At 43.0% G+C, this 23,765-nt stretch overlaps 1 long non-coding RNA gene across 34 annotated transcripts in view; it reads right to left on the reverse strand.

The window, feature by feature from the left end:
- The window catches only part of LOC144324199 (uncharacterized), a 584,277-nt gene that overhangs the window by 294,731 nt on the left and 265,781 nt on the right, over nt 1–23,765 (reverse strand). For 29 of the 34 annotated variants that reach the window (XR_013389680.1, XR_013389687.1, XR_013389664.1 and 26 more), the window contains one exon: nt 1,821–1,926. The exons of the other annotated variants lie outside the window; for them this stretch is intronic. This is a non-coding gene — a long non-coding RNA (uncharacterized LOC144324199). The remainder of the gene's footprint in view (nt 1–1,820; nt 1,927–23,765) is intronic. 34 annotated transcript variants of the gene reach the window in all.

Here is a 23,765-nt window from a genome sequence, read left to right on the forward strand (position 1 = left end):
CAGTGTCTGCGTCATAAAACTGTTAAGAGGATTCAAAGGGTTCATACAAGGAAAGGGTTTATAACAATGCAAGGCTCAGAGTAAACAGTAAATGTCTGCTGTTACGGATCCTCACACCATCCCTATGATGAAGGTGTAGATAAAGGATTTCAGAGCTTCGATAACCCGCCAGGTCCAGTGTTGCCTAAACCCATGCAGCTGCTGATTCCTGTGCTAAAACATACCCTCAGGTTTTCACCCCTCTGACCCCTACCCGCCATTCCTTGGCCACCTCCTCAAAACTCAGTTCACATGTCCACCCCAGAGAAACTTTCCTGATTCCTCTCCATCATGGAGTGAAGTGCCTCTGTCCTGGGCAACCTCATAGTCTCTATGATCCTGACTGATGCGCCCCTTCAGTGTCTGTATCTCCAGTGGTATACAGGCCCCTTGGCATCAACAGCTCCTGGTATAATGCCAGCCACATGGCAGGCACTTAGTAAATCTTCAATGAATGAAGAGAAATGAAGTTAAAAATGACAAAACTGAATTTCATCTCTGACCCATTAACCCCCTCATAAGAAGTTCTTTCTTGCTTGGTTTCTGCTCTGAACAAAGTTTGCTGCAGCCATATATGGACAATATGAGCAAAGAATCTTAGAGCACAAGTGCTGAAAGAGCTCAGCAGGCAGTGCCCAGGGTGGGCAGAGCCGTCAAGAAATGTTTCATAGACAACTCAAGCTCATCCCTGAAAGGCGTGGGATTAGCACAGGCAGGAGTGTGAGGAAAAGCTTCCACATAGAGAGAGATGGGAAAACACAAGGCAACATGACAAAAGACTTGTAGAGCTGTGGCTCCTAGGCCAAGGGGAAGAGAAACCTGCGGAGGCCATTCCCCTCTGGCACTATCCTCCAACCATCCCGAGGAGCCTGGCCCTAATTAATCGCCAGGGATATTCTCAACCATTCATTTCATTAGAAAGGGAAATGGGTCCATGAGATAAAATCAGACAGCCCGGGATTTGAACTCAACCTTCAAGTGCTGAATAGCTCAATGGCATTAGACAATCTTATTGGCCTCAGACATGGACACCTCTGTAACAGACATGTACTCTGGCAAGGTTATTGAGAGGATTAAATAACATGATGTTGCTGACCCACAGTAGGCGTTCAATAAATGTTGGCTGGCATGCTCAGCCTTACACCATAACCACACCCAAGCTCTCGGAGAATTACTAGAGAAGCCACCTCACAGTCACATCCTCCTTTGAATCCAAAACCCCCTTCCACATGTCTGTGAACTCTGTTCTAGCAAAACTGTTTATGGTTAAGTGTTGTACTTTCCCCAACGAGTTCTGGTCATTACCAGACCAGAGGTTCCTCTGATGGAAGGGTAGGTTCTCATTAAACCATAACTGGTCCCTGGAGAAAAGGGAAAGGGAAGCTCCCACCACTCCCTACCAACCCTCATCCCACACCACCATTTCCTAAACCAATGGTCAGGAGCAGAGAGCAAAATCGATACCACATCCCTGTCTGTCACTGTTTCACAAGGTGGCTCTGTGTGCGTGTATTTTGCACCATTCACCAGCAAACAAAATGGAGTGGTGTAGTTAATTGAAAAACAGCTCTGCCCTGCCTGCCATAATTGACATTAAGTACTGTTTGGGGTAGGAAATCAGCCATTTCCAATTGATATTAAACGGGAAATCATTTAACATCAATGGATATAAACCAGGCGCAATTGTGCTGAATTAGGGAGAAACACTTTGGCTCATGTTAAAAAATGTTTCTGTGAAGTGGGATTTTTCAGAGTAAGTGAATATTAAGTCAGCTTAATACCTGTATTAGGAAAAAGAAGAAACCACTTCTCAGTCTACCCTCAGGCTTGGAAAAAAGCTGCCAAATGCTCTTTTGGAAGAAGCCACATTCTAAGGTGGTCTTGTCTCTGAAAAACAAAGTAAAAAGAAGGTATAATCTGGGAGAGCAGATGAAAGGAGGAGAAAAGTCTCCCGTGAGTTTAGCCAACATTGTCCGCTGTTGGGGAGCAGCTGGAGTCCTGCTGAAAGGACACAAATGAGGAATCCCTTGACCTTCCCTTGGAGTGGAGGACGTGGGGACCGTGCCCCTGGTACAAGGGAAACAAACAGGGGCACAGATATGCAAAGGAAAAATGATGTCTCACATCTTCCCTCTCATCCAAATTGCTTTTTATATCATGGACCAGCCCACTTTGGCAGTCCATGGCTTCTCACAGCCCATGATATCTTGGCGCCGATTGTCTTAATTAGAGTAGTGCAAACCTTACAATTATGGCTGGTAAATCTTATCAACTGGGGCTTTAGAAATCTCTCCATTATTCTCCAAAGAGAATAAATACCAAATCCAGCTTGTGATCCTCCACTCTTCATAAGAACAAGGAAGACAGAAAAAGGATAGAAGAGGGAGAGAAGTGCCAAAAATGACTGGAGAGAGATGAGGGCCTTGTGGGAAGTGGGAAGAAAAATGGACTGTCCGAAGGGAAAAGAGGCAAGAAAGGTCTGAAGACCACAGAGAATGCTTCACAGGGTATGTAGAGTCCAGTGCTCCATGTTGGAGATGAAGAAACCGAGGGCCAAAGAGGTTCTGTGGAATGCCCCAGCCCACGCAGCTACTTAGAACCAGAGTCTGGCCTAGAACTCTCCTGATTCACTGTCCATTTTTAGTACCTTACACCATCTCAAGACAAGACTCATAACAAGAGAAGAAAGATGAGAGAAGTAGGAAACATGGTAAGGAAGGGATGGAAGAAAGCTAATCTTAGAAGTATAAGGCTAGTAGGTCAATGTAGAATTTCTATTTTAGGACAGAATTCAAAATATCATACTTCTCTCTGAGTGGACATCCCATGTATGGAGGGCAAAGCTGACAATTTGTCAGCTCTGAGAGCTTCCTGTCTGGAAGAGTGGCGATTACAGATACAGGCCTCTCAGGGCCTTCATCCCTTCGCCCATGACATAGATTTTCACTACCAGGCCTTCACATCTGTGGCATTTGTCCTGCTAAAACCACTGGCCAGGTTTCGACCCATGCAGAACTCTCAACATGAGCTCCAAGGCAATCTCTGAAACTATCCCTTTGAGTTTCATTTGGAAATGAGTTTTGTTCTCTCTCAGATAAAGAAGCTAAATGAGTGTTAATAGAAGTCATGTAGCCCCACAAGCATACATTCTAACAGGAGGCAGCCCAGTTGTGTGTGGTGAACAAGGGACGTCAAACTCTCAGAGTGGAGATGGGAATGCCTTCCTCTTGGCCTGCCCCTTTTCTCAGGACCCAAAGCTAGCTCTTTCCTGGTGCAACAAAATATGGAGCAACAGAGAGAGGTTGGCTTGCAGAAAAGTCTCACATCATCTGTCCCATCAGAGGAGATGGGGGGAATTCATGGGCACTGCTCTGGCCTCCAGACGCAATCAGCGATGTCTGCACTGGGGTAAAGCTGTGAAGAGCGCAGAGAAAGCTCTTTTGGGCTTTATTATCCCAGCTTTCTCTCCTCAAGCCAAGACCTTCCCAGGTTTTTTCACAGCTAGGTGCAAAAAGGCTTTGACTCCTGGCTCCCTCACCAGCCCTCTGCTCACACAGCGTAACAATTGGCCAGAGTATACTTGGCTACACTGTGATCCTCTGGTGTGGAAGGGGAAGGCCTAGCAAGCAGGACTATGACTGTTTTACCTGTTTTGTCAAAAATCCTGCAAGTGTAAGGTCAAGCCTAATTTGTTGATTCATCTACTCACTGTCAATCAACAAACACAGCAACAAACTACATTCTGTCCCAGACACTATTCTGGGTCAGAGCATCCAGAGATGAATAAAACACATTCCCTGCCTTCAAAGGGTTTGCCAACATATAAAATGCATTGAATCTTGCTCTGTACCCAGTAAGACCCAGAGAAATAGATGCTCATATTGAAAAAGCTGCCTCACTCTGTGCTCTACCCTTATTTCAATTCCTAAAAAGTGGACGATCTCTCCCACCACAGGACCTTCACATATGCCATTCTCTCTTTCTGGAATGGTTTCCCCTGCTGCCTGCCTCCTTCTCCTGGCTAGCTAACTCCTCCTCAGTTTTCAAATCTTGACTCCAATATCACTTCCTTAGGGAAAACTTTTCTTCACATCCAGCCTGGGTCGGCTTTCCTTGCTTTATTCCCTTTGCCTTCTCAGTTTGTGATTACACACTCATTTGTGTGTTACCTAATATCTATCTCTGTCCCCACACAGGATAGTGAGTTTGGAAGGATGGGAGTAGTGGTTGTTTTTGGTTAGCCTTAAGTTTCTGTGACAGCACAGAGCCTCAAACAGCCCAGGCACACTGCAAATGCTGCAAATACTGGTTGATCCTTGCTAAATCAACCAGGAGGAAGATAGTAATATTTCTATCAATAAAACCTTCATCTTAGTTCTTCATGCTAGATTTCTAAGTGAAAACTAGTTACGTGATTGCACTGAAAACTCCATCATCACTCAAATGCCCACATAGATCCCAAAGCATCAGTATGGAGATTTAAGAGAGTGGACTCTAGAGTCAGACCTGGCTTTGTCCAAACCCCACTTCCGCCAGCTGCATGACCCCAAAGGTTTAACCTCTGAGGTAGGCTGGAAATAGCCCCCTAGGAGATATCCACGTCAGATCCCTGGAACCTCTAAATTTCACCCAATTTGTAAAAAGGTACTTGCAAATGTGATTAAATTATTCATTTGAAATGTGAAGGAGACCCTGGGTTACCCAAGTGAGCCCTAAATGCAGTCACATGTATCCTTATGAGACAGACAAACAGAAGACACAGGGTCAGAAGAGGAGAAGGCGATGTGATCCCAGAGGTAGAGGCTAGAATGAAGTAGCCATAAGTCAAGGAATACCAACGAACACCAGAAACTCTAAGAAGGAAAGAACAAACTCTCCTCTGGAGCCTCCAAAGGGAGAGTGGCCCTGCCAACACCTTGACTGTTGACTTTTGGCCTCTACAACTGTGAGACAACAGGTTTCTGTCATTTTAGGCCACCTAGTTTATGGTAATTTGTTACAGCAGCCACAGGAATCTAAACCTTCAGTTCCTCAAAATGGAGACAATGCCACACACACCCTGTAAGATTGTAGATCTAAGCAAATCAAAAAGTATCCAGAGAGTGACCCAACTCCAATGGTCATGTCTATTCACAATAAAAGCACTTAAATCAAAAGGGAAATTTCTGTCAGTCATTTGGTAGTTGGATCTGTACCTTACTTTGCAATAATCTGAAAATAAGATATGTCACAGGCATACGATGACTCTTTTTCCACTGGTGACTCGGACACTCCAGTGTTATTTAGACACTGTCATAACATCGCCAGGAGCGTCAGAGATGTACCTAACCAGTGTGAAGGGAAAGATCAAGGTCCCTGGGTATCCTCAGAACCCAGCCCAGCACCTTCCACATAGCAGATGCTCAGTGAATGCACGGTGAGTGAATGAGCCGTTAGGTCATCATAATTTAGACACATTCACTCACTAAGTAGAATGGAGAAGAACAAGGATTTGAGAATGAAGAAATAATACTTACCATTCACCCGTATACAACTATTGAGTCTTACCCTCGAACCATCAACCTAAAGATGATTATGATAACTGCCTAGACTGTTCTTGTCCAGCATGACAAGGACCCCCACCAGCATCAAGATGACCCTAATATGATCAAGTAAGGGTTATTCTTCTTATAAATCCCTGCCTTTTCAAATGCTGTTAAATTTAACAAGAGATATTCCTAAATGATCCCTGAATGACTCTGCATCACACACACTCAAAATTTTAACAGGTTCTGTTTATATTTTTGTTTTTAACTTAGAATGAGGACATAATGAGACTTGATCTGCTAAAATCAAAGAGATTAATTTCATTCTGAGAGTGATGCTTGTTCAAGGGACCAATGTAGGTTAAGCTAAAAGTTACTTCCATGACTTGTGTCCATTTTCACAATTTCTCCTAGCATGATCACTATCTCTAATGCAATAAATGTGCTGTTTTGAGAGTTGTCTGTATGTGGAGATAGGTTAATTTCTTTTGGTAGTATTTTTAGTTGGTTTAAATGTGTTGAAGTAATAACCTTAGTAATTACAACTACTAGGGTAATATTAATGATAAATCTATTTTAAACATGTGAGAGATATTTTATAACCAAATAAATACGGATCACTAAGACCACAGCCAATATAACAAGGCCAAAACTTCTCATGAATGTCTGTTTGTAAGAGGAGAGGTTGTTTTCTTGCTTTTAATTTTAGGGTGAATAATAGCTGCCGGCTGATTTGAAGCTGGATCAGCATGCATAAGTCCAGACAGGGAGATGGGGAAGCTTTAATTTAAGATTCTGAAAAATCTCAAGCTATATTTTAGGGTTGCTATCTTAAAGACCCAGAATCACATGATTCTTAAAGTTTTTTATTTGATTAAAAGATATATGGGAAATGTGGAGGAACCCACAAAATATCCTAACACATATTAGTTGAATATAATGCTCAGTACTTTTCTCCAGGGAGCTCTAACTCTCCAGAGAAGAGTTCAGCTCTTTTCAAGGTCATACACCCATTTACTCATTTACACACATTTACTAAGTCAGCTATGTGCCAGGCACTATTCTAAGCACAGAAAATACTTCAGTGAACAGAACCACTATGCTTATTTAGCTTGCATTCTAACAGAAAAGATAGATCATAAACAAAATTAATCAATGACTGAACAAGAAGCGATCAGAAAAGTGTTAAGTACTATGCTGAGAAGAACACAGGGTGATGTGATAGTGAATGAAGGATGGTTACTTGTCCAGTCATTTGAGAAGGCTGACAGTTAACCTGATCTCCTACCATGCCCACTTCTCTCCAAATACAGGATAATGGGAGTCAAAACAGAAAAAAAAAGGGGGGGGGGGGGAAGGAATGTATGGCAATGTCAGAAAAGAGAAAGCTGAGATCCAGCATCTGAATGAGACTTTCTAAAAACTTCATTTGAAAAATCACAGTGATAGGCCAAAGGACTGCGTTCACATACTCCCACCAATGTTCACCAAATAAGCAACAGAAAGTATACCTTTCCCTTCACATCTGTTGAGAACTGTTTATAGCCAAAGATTCACCTCTCTCTTGTGTGCTCATGCCTTTCATGCTAGACCATATTTTATTAAAGCCATGATGCCATCAATTGTGAGATGCAAACTAATGCTAGAGGTGCTACAATGTTAGAATATGTGTCTTATGGTCTATGAAACAGAGTAATTCTGTCTCTGTTCTTTGTCTTCAGACTATATTTATTTCCTACTGGAGATGTCAGCATAGTCTACAGCTCTACTCCATTGACTTAGTTTCCTCCTCCCACTTCCTGCCACCCCTTTTGAAAATGCTTTAAGCAACCATGACCATTCTTATACCATCTACTGAGCAGTATTTTAGGGATTAGGGGAATTCTCTCTCCTACACTCACCAAACTTAGTTTCGAACTTCTCTCTTGAACCATGTCTCCTACCCAATTCTACCATGTTCTTCATTCTATCCTCTCGACTTCTACTATTACCCTCATATCAATCTTCAGACTTGACGGTACAAGTTTCCAAAATCCTTTCCAGTCCCAGCTGTACCTGACTCAGATAATCAGTCTGCTCAGCTGAATTGGCCAAGGACCCTCTTCTCTGGTCACTACACATCATGGGCATCTCTCTCATCAGGGTTGCTCCAGATGCCAGAACATGAGCTATGTTCTTCTTCACTTGGAATCATCATCCTCTATACCTCTATACCTCTCCTCCTATGAATTTGAACCACTTCTATTAGTTAAATATCAAGTTCTCTGTCTAGGTTCCAAGGAGAACCCTTAAATAAAAATCAGGAAAACAACCTTAATTTGGAGCAATGAAAGGTAGGATTTTAATTTAAAGAGTGGGGGATGTATTCGGACTCAGGACTAAAGCAAGTGTGAATAGTGGCAATACAAGACCAGATCCTAAAGCAGGAACACCCTAGAGTCTTGCCCAATCCAAAGCAGAAGACAGTAAGGAAACATCAAAGAGTTATGACCAATTTGTCATTGAATATATTTATGTACTTTGCTCTCACCCTATGACAAAGGAACCAAGGTAGAGTGAGAGATTTTTGTGAACATTTTTAAACAAAGATGGATGAATTAACTGAGTCATCAAGTGACTGAAGATCGGAAAGCGGAGAACACACCATAGTCCTCCCCATTCCGTCTGAATGCCAAATGGAGCCTGACTGGGAGTCAGGACTTTGGCTGTGGCTCTGTCTCAGAGTCTGAGGATGTCGCGCTCTGGCAATACCAGATATGTTTGAATAGGTGCTGAGAAGACAGGATTGACTGAGAATAGTCTACACAATTTAGTAACAGTCACTCCATAGATATCGAAGAAGAGTAGATGACGTTCCTCGCAACTGCTCATCTGATGAAACCACGAACACTAAAGGTAGCCCCATGAATTAGCAGTTCTGTCCTGAGGGACAACTTTGAATGACTGACTGTTGGATATTTAATGAGATTCCTTTAAAGCAAATAAATAAATAGGGAATCCTGACACACACATTTCATAACCTATCCATTTTCTTTTATTTCTGTAAAAGGCACAGAGTGTGTCTAAACTAAAAATTCTAATGATTTCCCTTTTTTATTTCAACATATAGAAAGAAATAGAGGAGATTCTCATTAAGTGGGGATAACGGTGATGGGAACTGTGGCTGTGATTAACTCTGCTCAGAGTTGGAGTTAATATTCTTTCTCCTCGGCAGTATTTTTTAATTACACTCCTGATTTTCTGTTTGGAGACATCATAGACCTGTTCTGGTAAATTGTCACACAACCACAAGTCAAACACTCGTATGTATTAAATATGAGAAAATGCTGCCATTTTTATCTGATGTGTGGTTCATTCACACACTGTTATCTACTTTTAATTAAATAATATAAAATATACATGGTCAGCAGTTTGACTTTTCATTTCCTTACTATGTCAGTAATTCAACTTGATTGTTCCCACCTACCCTGGAATTACACTTTAAGGATGTAACCCTTGCATGGCACTCATTCAAAATCTGGAGAAGTCAAGCCCCTGCTAATAGCAGCCACTGTCCAACCATACCTTGAAAAAAATACACATACCAAAATATGCCAAAAAAAGTATGATCCCTCAAAAACACAGTGTGCTGTTTTTAGTAAGGAGGTTGGGCAGCCTTCACTGTCTGATCATCTTCTGCTTCATCCCTTTCCCCAGTGTCATATCCCTTGTTGATTTATAGTCTACTGAGTTCCTTAAAAATCCACAAGACTCCCATGGAATTGCCTAAGGCACTGGAAGAAAGAACTTTCCTCACAGGCTGTTATGGACTTAGACAGTTTACTACTTTATTAAGGCTGTTCTTCCCCTGGACAGTTTGCATATTGCTGTGCCAGAGAAGCCACTCACTTCTTTCTCAGCCTCCTACTCCTACCTTCTCCACATTCTTTCCAAGAACAAAGACAGACTGAAGACAGAGGAGTGAAGAAATGAAAACCCAAAAACATCCTCCAATCCCTATTTTTGTTATTATTACTCTATCCTTGTCAAATCTAGCAAATATTATTTCTACTGACCAATATGATAGGGGACTGTTCTGTATGTGATTTTTTTTTTTTTCAGTTTAGGACTAAATTGGACCGAGACTCTGTCGAAGAATTCTTGGATACTACAAAGGTACAGAGTCCTTGTTGAAGAAATACACAGCCTCCCTCCAGATGAAACGGGCAGTGTCCTTGGGAATTTATTTCCCTGGGATCTTCTTGAAATTATCTCAAAGGTAGAAGTTTTCAAGATGAGACACTTCTATTCATAACCCAAATGAAAATAAAAGAGATTAAACAATAATAACCAGGAGGTGACCCTAAAAGCAAAATCCTCTTGTAAATAAACTCGATTTACTTACATTTAAATGTGTGATTGCAAATATACATTTTTTTCAGCCAAACCAAGAACTTCTGCTTAATAATAATAATACTTAGCACTTATACAAGCACTTTACATCCGCAAAGTGCTTTACAAACATTAACTAATTAATCGTTAACAACACCCCAGTGAGGTAGGTAAGTATTATTCAAGTATTCTCTTGAATGTTCAAGCTAGGATTACAGCAACTCCAGAATGGGTTGGTGCTTGAGTGTGTGTGTGTATGTGTATGTGTGTGTGTGTGAGTGTGTGTGTATGTGTGTGTCCTGCTCCACTCTTACTAAATATAGGACTTTGGAGTATCTTATAAATGGAAAGACAGCTCATCTGGGGAATGTTTGAAGCCTTTCCAAAACCGTGGCTTTGGAGTTTCCCTAATAGAACCAAAACAAACTCTGAGGTGGTTTCTCCAAATCTTTGAAGTAATTGGGTAAGGAGTGGTTTACACACAGGAAGCCAACCGCCCCCTCCCTTCCCACATTCTTCACTTCTCAGTGTTTTAGTTCTCACCCTCATTTGATAACAAAGACTAAAATCTCACTTTTAGAAGGATTTCACTCAATAGTCAGAAGAGTAGGCACATCAAACATGGTGCAGCATGGAAAAGCCTAGCATCCCCAGTGATAGATGAGACACGGGAAAAGAGCAACAGTCTGGAACCTTATGGCAGGTGCCAGGAGTGTGATTCAGAGTACTGTAGAAACCAAAGAAATAACTATCAAAAGCCAAGGGTGGGCCTTGTTGGAGCAGGAACATTCGATCTGCCCCCACAAAGGGTCAAGGTAGACATTCAAAACGCCTGTGACAAACATTACCACTACCCTTTGGCTGAAGTCACTGTAAGTTCAGCAAATGAAGGCCACTGCTGAAGCACTGATCTCTTTCCTGGGTCAGATAACATGCTGCCAAAAATGACCTTGGATTTTTTCATTGATTTCTTCATTTGTTCATTAATAATAGCTAGTATATACCGAGCATTTCCTCTGTGAAGGGCACTATGCTGAATTCTTTAGTTTTATTTGGTCACTTAATCTTCACCACAATCCCCTCAGGAATGTTCTATTAGCCTCATTTAAAGATCAGTAAAATGAGGCTTAAAGAGGTTAAGTAATTTGGTTAAGTCACACAGCTAGCAAGAGTAGGGATTAAAACCCAGACTCCTAGATCCCTGATCCCACTCTCCAGACTGTACTCTATACTCCTCCATTCATGTGATTACTATCTAAGTAGATGCCTGGCCTAGAATTAGGTTCTGGGCATAAGTACTGAGCAAACAGACATGGTTTTTGCCATGGTAGGGAGACAGACACTGGAATAAAAAAAAAAAAAAAAAAAAAAAAAAAAAAACCTCTCACAAATAAATATGTCATTTCAAATTGTAATCAGTATTGTGAAGAAAAATCAGAACAGTGTGAGAGATACTGGAAACATAATTTACATCAGAGAATCGGAGAAGTCGTCTCCAAGTAAATGACATTTAAACTCGAACCTGAAAGATGACAGGAGTCAGCCAGGCAAAGAAGGAGTAGAAGAGCATTCCAGGCAGGGGAACGACAGGTGGGAAGGCCCCAAGGTGGGAAGGAGTTCAAGAAACTGACAGCAGACCAGTACGGGGAGTAAATAGTGATCCAGGGGGACAGGCACACAAGACGAGGTCGAAGAAGGAAGCCAGGGCCAGATCATCAAGCAAGGCTTTATGAGCCATATGTATCAGTTAACATGAAGTTCAGCTGCATATAGCTGAAAAGCAGAAATAACAGTGGCATGAAGAAAACAGAAGCTTATTTCTCTCACACATCAAAGAAATCAGTCCAGGGTGAGTATTACAGTTCCATAGCTTCTGGACTAGGATCCCTTCTCTATCTTTCTATGTAGTCATCCAGCATAACAGCTTCTGACGGCTCCCATCATGGTCCAAGAAGGTTTGTGGTGATCCAGCTACCACACTTGCACCAGGTAATAGGAAGGAGGAATGGGGGGCAGGCCAAAAGGGTGCCCTAAATCAGTTTCCTTTAGGGACCCTTCCCAGAACTCCCAGGTGACAGTTCCACTTACATATCTTTGGCCAGACGGTTTTATAAACACACCTGTTTGCAAAGGAGGGAGGGAAATGTAATCTTACAACCAGGCAGATTCTGTTCCTCAAGAAGGGGAGGAGAATGGATATCAGGAAGGCCACTGGTAATCTCTGCCATACCACAATGGAGAGTTTGGATTTTATTGTCAGTATGACGCAAAGCCTATATAATTTTTTAAGAAGAAAAGTAACATCACCTAGTTGGTATGCTTAGAAACTTTGGCTGCTTCATGAGAATAGACTAGAGAATGGGTAAGAGTAGAAACCGGGTATCATGCTGGTCCAGGAAAGAGATGTGGCTTCCATAAAGGCAGAATCATTGGAAATGGGGAAACACAGTGGAATCAAGATAAATGTCAGAAATGAAAAGAGCAGAAATGTTTATATATTTGATATAGGACTGGAGCTGTGGGGGTTTTCCAGGATAATGCCTAAATTGGCAGCAGGTACAACCATATGGCTGGAGGTAAAACTTACAAAGATAAGTAATACTAGACAAAAGAAATATTTGGGTGTGGGAAAGAGAGATTTCAGTTCTGGACATCTTAAACTTAAAATGCAAGTGAGTTATTCATAAGGGAAACAGGGAATGTGGTGTCACGAACACCAAGAAAAGAGAGTATTTCAGAAGAAGGGAGATGTCAACTTTGACAAATGCTACTAAAAAGAGATCAAGAAAAATGAACACTGGGTAGTCAACAGTAGATGGAACAAAATGGAGGTCATTGGTGACCTCAGCAAGAATAGTTAGGAGTGGGAGAGAAAAAAGACATATATGTATTTACAGAAGAATAGCTGTGAGGTGAGGAAGTGGAAGAGGAAGCATTTGTACAAACTTCTTTTTTTTTAAGATTTTATTTATTTATTCATCAGAGAGAGAGAGAGAGAGGCAGAGACACAGGCAGAGGGAGAAACAGGCTCCATGCTGGGAGCCTGATGTGGGACTCGATCCTGGGTCTCCAGGATACACCCTGGGCTGAAGGGCGGTGCTAAACCACTTAGCCACCAGGGCTGCCTGTACAAACTTCTTTTGTATGGCGCAGCTGTAAAGTACAGTAAGGGTAGTAACTGGAGGGAGGAACTGGGATGAAAGGAAGACATCTAAAGAGTACTAATGCTTGCTTGAAAGCCAATGCAAAGAATCTTGTAAGGAGGAAAGGTTGAAGATGCAACAGAAAGAAGGGCTTGCCAATGAAGGCCATGGTCTAAGAAAAAGAAAAAGGACTGTATGTTAGTAAATTGAACACCAATAAAAAAAAATAAAAAAAAAAAAAGAAAAAGAAAAAGGAGTACAATCTAGAATACATATGAAGGGAGCAGTCTTTGAGGAGAGAATGCATTTTTCAGTATCACAGGTGGGAGTAGGATGGGACAAGAATGGAATCAGGTATGTTTATTCTTATGGAGGAGATAAAGTGAGAAAACATTTCTCCAATGCTTTCAATTTTCTCTGTGGAAATGCAAATTACAACTATAATGAGAAACCTTTCCCATTTATCAGATTGGCAAAGATAAAAGATTGAGTAGCATGCTGTGGTGGTGAGCCGAAAGATACTGGAATTCTTATGTACTGCTGGAGGGAACATAACTGGAGTAATCGTTGTGGAGAGAAATCCAACAATATCTATAAAAACTGAAAAAAAAAAAAAAAAACCCACATCCTTTGACCCATCCAGAAATATTTCTAGGAGCTTATCTTACAAATATACCAACACATATACAAAATGATGTAAGCATAAGTGTATTCATTACAGTGCAGTTTTTAATAACATTGGAAATAAACTATCCATCAATAGTAGTACTACAATATTATACAAAGAATGGGAACATTCTCCATATACTGATATGAATTTACCTCTCCGACATATTATTAAGTTCAAAAAAAGCAAAGTGCTACCATATATGCAAAAGAGAGAAGGGAGAGAATATACATGTGTATTTGCTTTTTTAAAAGATTTATTTTTATTTATAAAATATTTATTTATTTATTTGAGAGAGGGAGAGGGCATGGGGGTATAGGCAGAAGGAGAGAGAATCTCAAGCCGACTCTGCGCTGGAAGCAGAGCCTGATGTGGTGCTCAATCTCATGACCCTGAGATCGTAATCTGAACCAAAACCAAGAGTTGGATGCTAAATGGTCTGCACCACCCAAGTGCCATTATATTTGCTTTTGCATTCATAAATTGTCTCTAGAACACACAGACTGAGATCAATGGTGGCCCCGTGTGAAGGAAAATGGGAAGTGAACACAGAGAATTTCAATAGAATGGTGACTTTTGTACCTTTTTGAATTTTGGACACTTTGAATGTATAAACCAAAATAAATAAAAATATGCTTAAATAAAGTTAGAGGAAAAGCATTTATCTATGTATTATGAGGCCTGGTAGACCAGTGAGGTGGGAGGCAGAGATGACGGAAGGACAGGAGAAGAGAGAAGCGGATGCATTGGTCTGTCAGGTGTGGGAAAGCAAGCCTATCAGAGATATGCAGGAAAAAGGCTGGGCCATGTTGAGAGCCCAGGTGAAGGTCATGAAGGTCAATGTACAGTGGCGATACCCTGCTTGGTCATGCGATAATTTCATTTTTTCTCCCTGTCCCCAAATCTCCTTTCTCAATCTCTCAATCTCTTTCCCTCTCTTGCCAGAAATGTCTTGCTGTTTAATTACAGGCACAAAGATAATAGGTTGTTGAGCTCATCCAGAGTGTGTGTTTTCCTGCCAGGTGGAAGGAAGGAAAGGGGGTGAGGGTATTTGTAAGACTGTGAATATAATAAGCTAGATACATGGCATGTGAAAGTGATAGAAAGTGGAGGAGCCAATGGATTAGGGTCATGATGATGTCTAAAAATGTTAAAGTGGGGATCTTGAGCAGGTGAGCTGTATTCTTGCAGTTAACTGTAAGAATATTAACTTTTTCAGTTCCTGGAATGAGCCAAGAATACTACTTTTCCTGTTGGGGGAAGTGATTATTAGAAAATGTTCAGATTAAGAAAAAGGCAGGGAGAGAAAGAGGAAAATCAGAGTATGTGGGAGTTGCAGGGGCAGACTTGCGACTACCACAAGGGAGTGGCCCAGAAAGGGATGTAGGATGCAGAAGCAGAAGAGCTTCTCTGGACCATGCCCAGGGCACTTACGTGGATTAATGTCTTCTGAAGTCCGTGCTGTGGAGGCTTTGTGCTTGGGACAAAAGCAGTCCAACAGTCAACTTAGAGAGGCAAGGATTGCAGGAAGATTGCTTAAGCCATATTTACAATTCAAAGGGAGTCCTTAAACATATAAAGAAGGGTAAGGCTAAGAGCATGCCAATTTCATTATAAGAAAAATATCATTGTCATTGGTCTTTGAGAAAGCTCCAGAAAGGGACTCCCACAAGACTAGCTATGGAATTATCACTGTCTAATTCACAATTCTAAAACTCCTTTGATTCTTGAACTCACATGCTTCCAATGGCTCTAGGCAAACCACGAAATAAAACTAAACTCTAAAGAACATGGCAAGAAATCCTTCTACCCATGGTCTGCCCTATCCAGAATCAGCAACTCTGATTTCCTGCTTATGTTCAGATGGATGTACTCACAAGGCACAAAATATCCATTATTATACCTCCTTCCACGCTTTTGTTCATGTCATTTGCTCACCTGGAAAAATCTTCCTCCCTTCTATCTAAAGTCAATACTTCTAAAGTCCATGTCAAGTCCTACCTTCCCCTCCAGAGCCATCTGTCTAGCAACTTACAAAGCCTAAGGACTCAAAAGGCAGCCCAACTTCCAAGAATGGTTCCCAGTTCTGTTGGCCAGAAGCCTGGGGAGAAAACTCATTCATTCATTTGTATTGAAAAAGAAGCAAACACTGGACTCAGGTCTCCCCAGAGGGTTGTAGGCAAGAGAAATGCCTCCTCTTTTTTCAGGGGAGCAATTTCAGGCCCTTGAAGATCAGGTTTAAGTCATTTCCTGACCAAACACCAGCACAGTTCCTATGCAACTCCAGCCAGGTTCAGCTCCTCTGGAAGACTCAAATGTAGTTTCTGAATTAATAATTCCTTCCAGCTTTGATATCTTCATTTGAGAGTTCCAGGAGAACACAGTGTTTTTAAAAGGAAATGGGAGAAAGGATGCTCAAGGGGGGCATTATGGTGGGGAGAGAAGAGCTGTAACTTTTAAAAACGCATCTGGATGAATGAGACTAACTTCCTATGACTAATGTCCCCCAAACATTAAGCTAATGATTAAACTAAAAAATGCAAATCCCCAAGATGTCATATGCTGCTGGGCGGACTGATGGAAAGAAGCCTTGCAAACAGTCCCAACATTGTGTGGGGAGTTGGAGAGGAGATGTGCATGAAAACAACGGAGAGCCATATGGTCCTAGCCAATGGTCAACAACCAAAAATTTAAAAGCAGAGTAAGAAAACTCCAGAGCTACAGAGAAATGTGATTCTCCTACTCTCTCTTATTCTGGCACTTCTCTGGAAGTTCTAAGTGATGGGGGATAGAGCAAGAGAGCAACACCTCAAGAAGCAAATCTGTAGGCCTTCTCCATGGGGCCCTGCTCAGCAAGCTCTGTGGTAAGTGGTGATCTCAACCTGCACAAAGATTCTCCATCCCCAGAGAAATGATGGGTGCTAGGTTTGTGTGACCTCCCAATAGCCACCAAGATCTCCTCACAATCCTCTACATGTTAAGAAATGGGATAGTCCCCCAAATCAAAAGAAGCCTGGAGTCAGCAGGACATCTCAGAAAGTACCACAGAGATTCAATCGAAGGTTCCTGTACCATAGCGGCAGCAATGACTCAGAAAGGTACAGGAGGCTTAGCTACCTTTTAACCTTGAAGGGTCTAAAAATTATAATTACTTGATTTGGGTTATCTTTTTGTTTCAAACTACCACTAAGCAAAAAGCTGATAGTGCCCCTGCCTCTTCAACATGTTTGTAACTTCACAACAGCGGTGCCTGAGCTGGCATTTAAGGCTTTCCAGAAGGTCCAAGGAGCCCCTGCTGTTATATGCCTTATTTTGCAAGTATGTGCATTATAGGAGAAAAAGAATCATCACTTTCATTCAATTTTCAAACTATTATCTAAAGTTGGTTTAAAATTACTGGTATAAAAACAAAAAAAATAAAAAAATAAAAAAAATAAAAAAATAATAAAATAAAATTACTGGTATGCTTCATGTAGCCAAGAAGTGATGGCCTTAGTAATAGAGAATATGAGATTATATTTTTCAGAGGTTTGAAGGACATGATAGTGGGACCTCATTAGAATCTGGGGCTTGGGTTCAAAAATGCCCACATTAGGAGCACCTGGGTGGCTCAGTTGGTTGAGCACCCAACTCTTGGTTTTGGCTCAGGTCATGATTCCATGGGTCATGATCGAGCCCCACTCCAGGCTCCATGTTCATTCAGCGTGGAGTCTGCTTGAGATTTTCTCTCCCTCTCCCTCCCGCTCTGCTCCTTCCTCCTCCTCACTCATGTGCATGTGCTCTCTCTCTCTCTCTCTCTCAAATAAGGAAGGAAGGAAGGAAGGAAGGAAGGAAGGAAGGAAGGAAGGAAGGAAGGAAGGAAATGAATGAATGAATTAATTAATTAATTAATTAATTTAAAAAATCTTATTTAAAAATATCCACTTTAGGGCAGCCCCGGTGGCACAGAGGTTTAGTGCCGCCTGCAGCCCAGGGCGTGATCCTGGAGATCCGGGATCAAGTCCCACATCGGGCTCCCTGCGTGGAGCCTGCTTCTCCCTCTGCCTGTGTCTCTGCCTCTCTCTCTCTCTCTCTGTGTCTCTCATGAATAAATAAGGTCTTAAAAAAATCCACTTTACAGATTCTCCTTATTAGAGTAAAAGAGATACAATATGCATTCTTCTGCTCAGGGCATACACCTTGACCTGAACAAATGCTATAAATAAGGGCTATTTAGTGCACTCTTATTTCTAAGTGAGATTAATGAACAAAATACCCAAACTTACCCAGAAGTCATCCCCATTTAATATTGCAAACAATATTAAATTACAGACCTTATAGGACACATCACAAACCAATATCCTATCATTCAAGGAACACACATCTGTATGCCCTGTTGTATTTTATTGATTAATTTGTATATTCATCATACAGTTTCATAGTTTGAGACCATAATGAAATTTTCTCATTCTACAGAAGAACAAATTAAGACCTAAGATCACAGAGCAAGTCCTGCACCAGAAATCATCATCTTCTGAATTAAGTCCCAGAAAACAGCTGTCCAGAGTCTGAAGCTATGGAGAAACTGGTCCAACCTTCCTAGAAGACAATCTGGCACTTTCTCAGGGATGGCACAGTTTCACGTCGCTCCCTCCACTGCCAGAAAGCTGCTCCCACAGGGCTCTGGTTAAGAAAGCTGTACTGAGGGTGGCAATTTCTATCAACATGGTTTGACTGTTTTTCAAAGTTTCAACGCTTTCTCTCCAATGACTGCTTTCATGAAACATGCTGCCAGTCAATCACCCCCCCCCCCCAGAAGAGCAGTGAGTTCTTGCATTTGAAGATGGGAGGAGTATAGTTACCATAGTCGTTCTTGTTTTCTTTCACCAGTGAGGGCTTTGGTAGGAATGAGGAGTTCTGGAACCTTACACAAAGGAAGGCCGTGTTGCCAAAGTAGCAACCATCAGGGTCCCAGTGAAGACCAGGAGCTGATCCTCTAATTAGGTTAGTCTTTCAGGTTGACATTTCTGAAGAGTGCAGGCCAGCTATTTGTAGAATGTCCCTCGGTTCAATTCTGGTTGCTTCAGGTTATGCATCTGAGGCAGGAATTCCTCAGGACATCACATCAGAAGGCACATGCTGTTTTTCCTGCTTTCTATCTCCGACCTGAGCCGTGCACTAGGACTGGGGAATGCAGTCCTCGGAGACACCCGTCAGACAGCAGCATGCCAGCCTTCGAGCTCAAAATGAAGGAATCTGAACCTCTTGAGTCAAGCCGCCACCCCCTGCTTCTCATGCAGGCTGTATGATTATCAGTTCAGTGGAGTTCCCGTGGAGGCGGCCCACAGCAGGAGCACTGCAGGCTGGCAGCCCAGAGCTGGCAGGGAGGAGGACTCCACTCCAGGTCCTGGAGTCACCCCTGCCCAGGCCTCGAATTCGGGGGGCTTGGCTGAGGTAGGGATGGAGGGAAGGACCACCTCGCTCCTGCCTTTCCAGTTCATGTCTGGGAAGCTGAGATGCCTGCAGGGTGACCTTCACCAGGGTCGGACAGCCAACGCCCTTCTGGGTAACTTGTTGCCAACCACAGGTCACCCAATCAGTCCGGGGCTTGCTTCCAAGCATTCGTTCCCAATCCATTATTCATTGAGGCAGAGTCGGCCAAGGGGAAGAGGAGACACGGCTGGAAGCATAAGATCAAACTCGCCCTAGGCAAAACTGTAGAGTCCAAATAGCTTGTTTTCAGAGACTCCTGCTCTTTCTGTACATTTCCCCGTTTACAGAAATAATTTTCTCCCTGGGGCCGAAGGCTCCCAAGCGCTTCTGAGTAGAGGTGGCATCTTGCTCGCAGTATAATGTTGGGTGCTTTCTGCATATTTGGAGTACGACACACAATTTTTTAAGAGGAGGGCTCATTTTCTCCTGGTGCCATTATTATCCAAAAATAATAACTGGAGAAGGGTGGAATGTCTACAGCAATGGGGGAGCTATACGGGGTCTTCAAAGCATCCTTCAGGTCATTCCAAGGAGCCCACCAACTGCTTATATGAATCTGAGGTTGGTCAGCAAGGCTTTAGTGCTAAACCCCATGCTCAGCGCTGCTCCTTCTAGCAATCCCAAGTCCCAGGGAGCTCTCATCAGAAGCAAAGAGAAATATTTGCCAAAAATGTGTTTGAAAGCACACTGGATTGAGCAGAATCCACTTCACCACTCAATTTACTCAATTTGTTTAATATATCAGTTACTCACTGGGCCTCACTTTCTTCATTTAAAAGATGAGAAGGTCCAGGGACGCTTGGGTGGCTCGGCTCAGGTCGTGATCTCAGGGTCCCGAGATGGAGCCCTGCAGCGGGCTCTCAGCTCAGCATGGAATCTGCTTCTCCCTCTGCCCCTCCTCCTGCTCATGCTCCCTCTCCCTTTCCCTCTCCCTCTCTCTCTCAAATAAATAAAATCTTAAAAAAAATGAGAAGGTCTAGCTGGTGGATCACAAAGATCTCTGAGCTTTGAACTGTTGAAAGATTAAATTCCAGCCTGTTGTGATTCATTCAAAGTTATGGAAATGGCAAGTGGCGTCTGATTTTAAAAGTAACATTTCAGGTTTGTTATGTGCTAGTCTAAGTACTTGACCTGAATTAACTCCTTGGAGCCTCAGAAAAATATCTGAAGTCATTACTTTTACCAACCCCATTTTATAGAGGAGGAGGCTGCAGAGCCAGAAGCCGAACACAACAGTGTTAACTGTTCATCTTCTGAACCGCTATGCTATGTCGCCTCTCAAAGCAGAGCAATTTGCCACCAAGAAGTGAGGCTGGTCAGGCAGGGCTGGGGGCAAGGAAAAGGAGAGCTAAGGGTGCTGGCCAGGAATGGGGGTCAGGCCGCCCCAAGCTTCGGGGGTCACACACCTCAATGGAGTCCAGGGCAAGAAAGTGGTCCAGCTGGACCTGTCCGAGTGTATGATGTTAGCACCCTTGCTGCCACCTGAAGTCTCTGAAAGCCTGTGGATGTCTCTGAGCAGAACTGGCGAGGGAGGGTCATGCCAGAGACGTGGTGCAGCTTTCGCAGCCCTGCACCCACCCCAACCAGCCTTCTCGAAGCCAGGCCTCTCCAGGCTCCCTGCTGCAGGGCTGCAATTACAGGACTGGATGCCTGAAGGATGCTCTGAAGTTCTTTTCCCTGAAACTCCCTGTGCCCAAGCACACAGACACGCAGGCGTCCGAAAAGAACACCCAAGAAACGGTTTCTTCACTTTCTGGATCCCTAATGGCAAATAAGCAAAGGTGCGTGTATAAGCTGATATTGTGTGCTCGGACGGGACCACGCAGGGAAGACAGACGGACAGAGACAGAGAGACAGGCAGAGAGAAACACACACAGAAACAGGCAGAAACAGAGAGAGAAAGACATACAGAGACAGAGAGACAAGCAGAGGCAGAGAGAGACATACGGAGACAGAGACAGAGAGACAGGCAGAGACAGAGAGCAAGACAGAAAGAAATACAGAGACAGACAGAGCAGCAGAGACGGAAGTCAGACAGAGGGGATGGGGGCAAGGGATAGGCACGCAGAGAACTGACTCTCAAAAAGCCTCAAAGCTTCTTCAAAGCTTCCCATTTAAATAAAGCCAGATCCCATTGCAACGTTTGGGAGCCTCTATTGGTGTCTGAAAATCAGTGTTTTAGCTCCACCTAACTTTTGTAGGTTTTGTTGTTGTTGTTGTTGTTGTTGTTGTTGTTGTTGTTGTATGTGGTTTTGTTTTTTGGTTTTTGTTTTTTTTTTGTTGTTTTTGTTTTTGTTTTTTTGGAGTTACAGTCTGGCATAAAAGTGCCAGTTTGTTATGTGGGTGGGTAATGGTATGCTTTTAATTAAGGAGGCAGAGACTAAATTAAACCACATCAAGTGGCTAGTGTTTCTTTAATTTCAGACTGTGGGTCCCTTACCCTGAGCCCAAGGAGTTGGGCTAGATCATGATTCCCCCCTTTAATGGTTATGGCTGAAAAGCTCCATCTCATGACCAGCTTCATAATTGATTAAACACAACTGTGGACTCCCATGATCAGGAAGTGCAATTTTGCTGGTGTCGCTTCAAGTCTAAAATACCTCCAGGGTAATTACAGGCTCAGAGGCAACTCCGAAGGCTTTGAAGTAGAGAAAGAAAAGATTAGGGCGTCCAGAGGATCTGTGCCTGTTCATTTGTCCTTCATGGCAAAATCTTGAAAGCCTTTGGGGAAAGATGCCCCTGTCTGCAGGAGTGCTGGGGGTCCGGACATCCCGGCCTGGCTGCAGGCTGGGAAGGAGAGCGGTGTCCCAGGTCACGGCAAGCTTCAGAGGTCACCGCGGCATCCCCTGGGGAAGGCTGCCCTTTCCTGTTAGCTCCTCGTCCAGGCTTCAGGCAGCTCTGATTCTCTGTGCCTGAGGTCTGGTTCGCCTGACTGGCCGCGACTTGAGCCGTCCACTCGAGGCAGGGAGAAGTGCACTCCGTCCGACCAGCTAAATTATTTACTTTGATAGCAATTATCAAACACTACAAACCACACTCTAAAGGCCTCTTTGCAGTTCACACACAGAGGATATAAACCTTACTCAGAAATGGAGAGTGTGGAGGGCTCTTTTTTATTTTTTAATTAATAATAGGTTAGAAGTAAAAACCATTATTAGTGACAGGACATAATGGGAAAGCCAGACCTGCATTGTTAAGAGGACTATTTAAGGAAATGTTAATGAATTGAATTTGAAGCTCTTCGTAGTCAACCTGGAGACAACTAATGGTTTCAAAGTGGAAAAGTGAAGAGTTATTAAATGTTGTATATTTATTACGCTAATAATCAAACTGCCAGAGGCTGGGAGAGATGCAAATATGGGTCCACGTCCTGTTTAACCATTAGCTGTGGAAATGCAAGAGATGCACTGGGGGGAAGTTACCGCATGCAAACATTTGCCAATGCCACTGTGATGGATAGTTCACGGATCAGGGCTGTAACTATTCCAGTCCCAGGAAAGGCCATTTCCGCAGAGGACAGAATCATAACTGAATTTTTTACTGGCACTTGGAGAGAGACGAGGTCAATATTTTTGGTGGCTGCCATTTTACATGGGGGGGGGGGGGGTTGTATTTAAATAAATAAATAATATAAGACACCTTTTCCAGTTGTCCGAGTTTTCTAGCCCTCCCGGGAGGAGGATCCCACAGATCCTGGAAAGGAGGAAAATGCTCTTTCTAAGGCAGATGTCCTTCTGAGGTAAATCTGCAAAGATCCTCTTTTATCTTTGTGATAACTTCCCTCAATGCATGGTTCTCTCTATTTGTAGCAAACTAAACCTAACAGAGTAAAAAAGAATGTGGATTCTAGAGGCAGAGTCTGAATTCTGAACCTGGACTTCTGGATTTGCCACTTCCCACCAGGATGAACCTGGGAAAGTCGTTCCTCTCTCTGGACCACAGTTTCCTCATCTGCAAAATAGGGACAGTAGTACCTACCCTGCAGGACTGGGCCGAAGATCAGTGATGAAGTGTGTCAAGTGCCTAAGAGAGTGGCTGCAACATAAGAGGCTCTTATTTTAGGGGATTCCCTAGAATCAGACCTTCCGTGAGGATTAGTGCACATTTGTGATTTGCAAAGTGGGTCTTCCCAGGGTAAATCTGGAAGGGAGTGGGAGAAGCAAGACAAGAGAGGGGAGATGGCCAGAAAAAGGCTGGATTTCAGGTAAAGTCTCACGGTAGGTAGTTTCAGCCTGACCCCAGAGGGACTCCAGAGTTTAAGTTGTACCTCAGATCACCAGAAGGCAAGAAATTGGGTGTTCATACCCCAGGGCCTGTTTGTTATTGGTCAAAGCCTCCCTGAGGGGATCTGAATTCCCAGGCACGTTTCAGCTCTCCAAACCATGAGCAAGGCAGGCTCTGATAGTCTGGAGACAGTCCAGAAGACGAACCGCAGTTGCTGTCAGAAACTGAGTGGCTGGTGGGGCACAAAAACCGTAGAAAAGGATCTGAGGACATTTGGGCAGAGTATTAGCATGAGAGTATTGTACACGAGAGTGCTCTACACAT

This window comes from Canis aureus, chromosome 11 (assembly GCF_053574225.1).
Source record: "Canis aureus isolate CA01 chromosome 11, VMU_Caureus_v.1.0, whole genome shotgun sequence".
In the NCBI taxonomy this organism is placed as follows: Eukaryota; Metazoa; Chordata; class Mammalia; order Carnivora; family Canidae; genus Canis; species Canis aureus.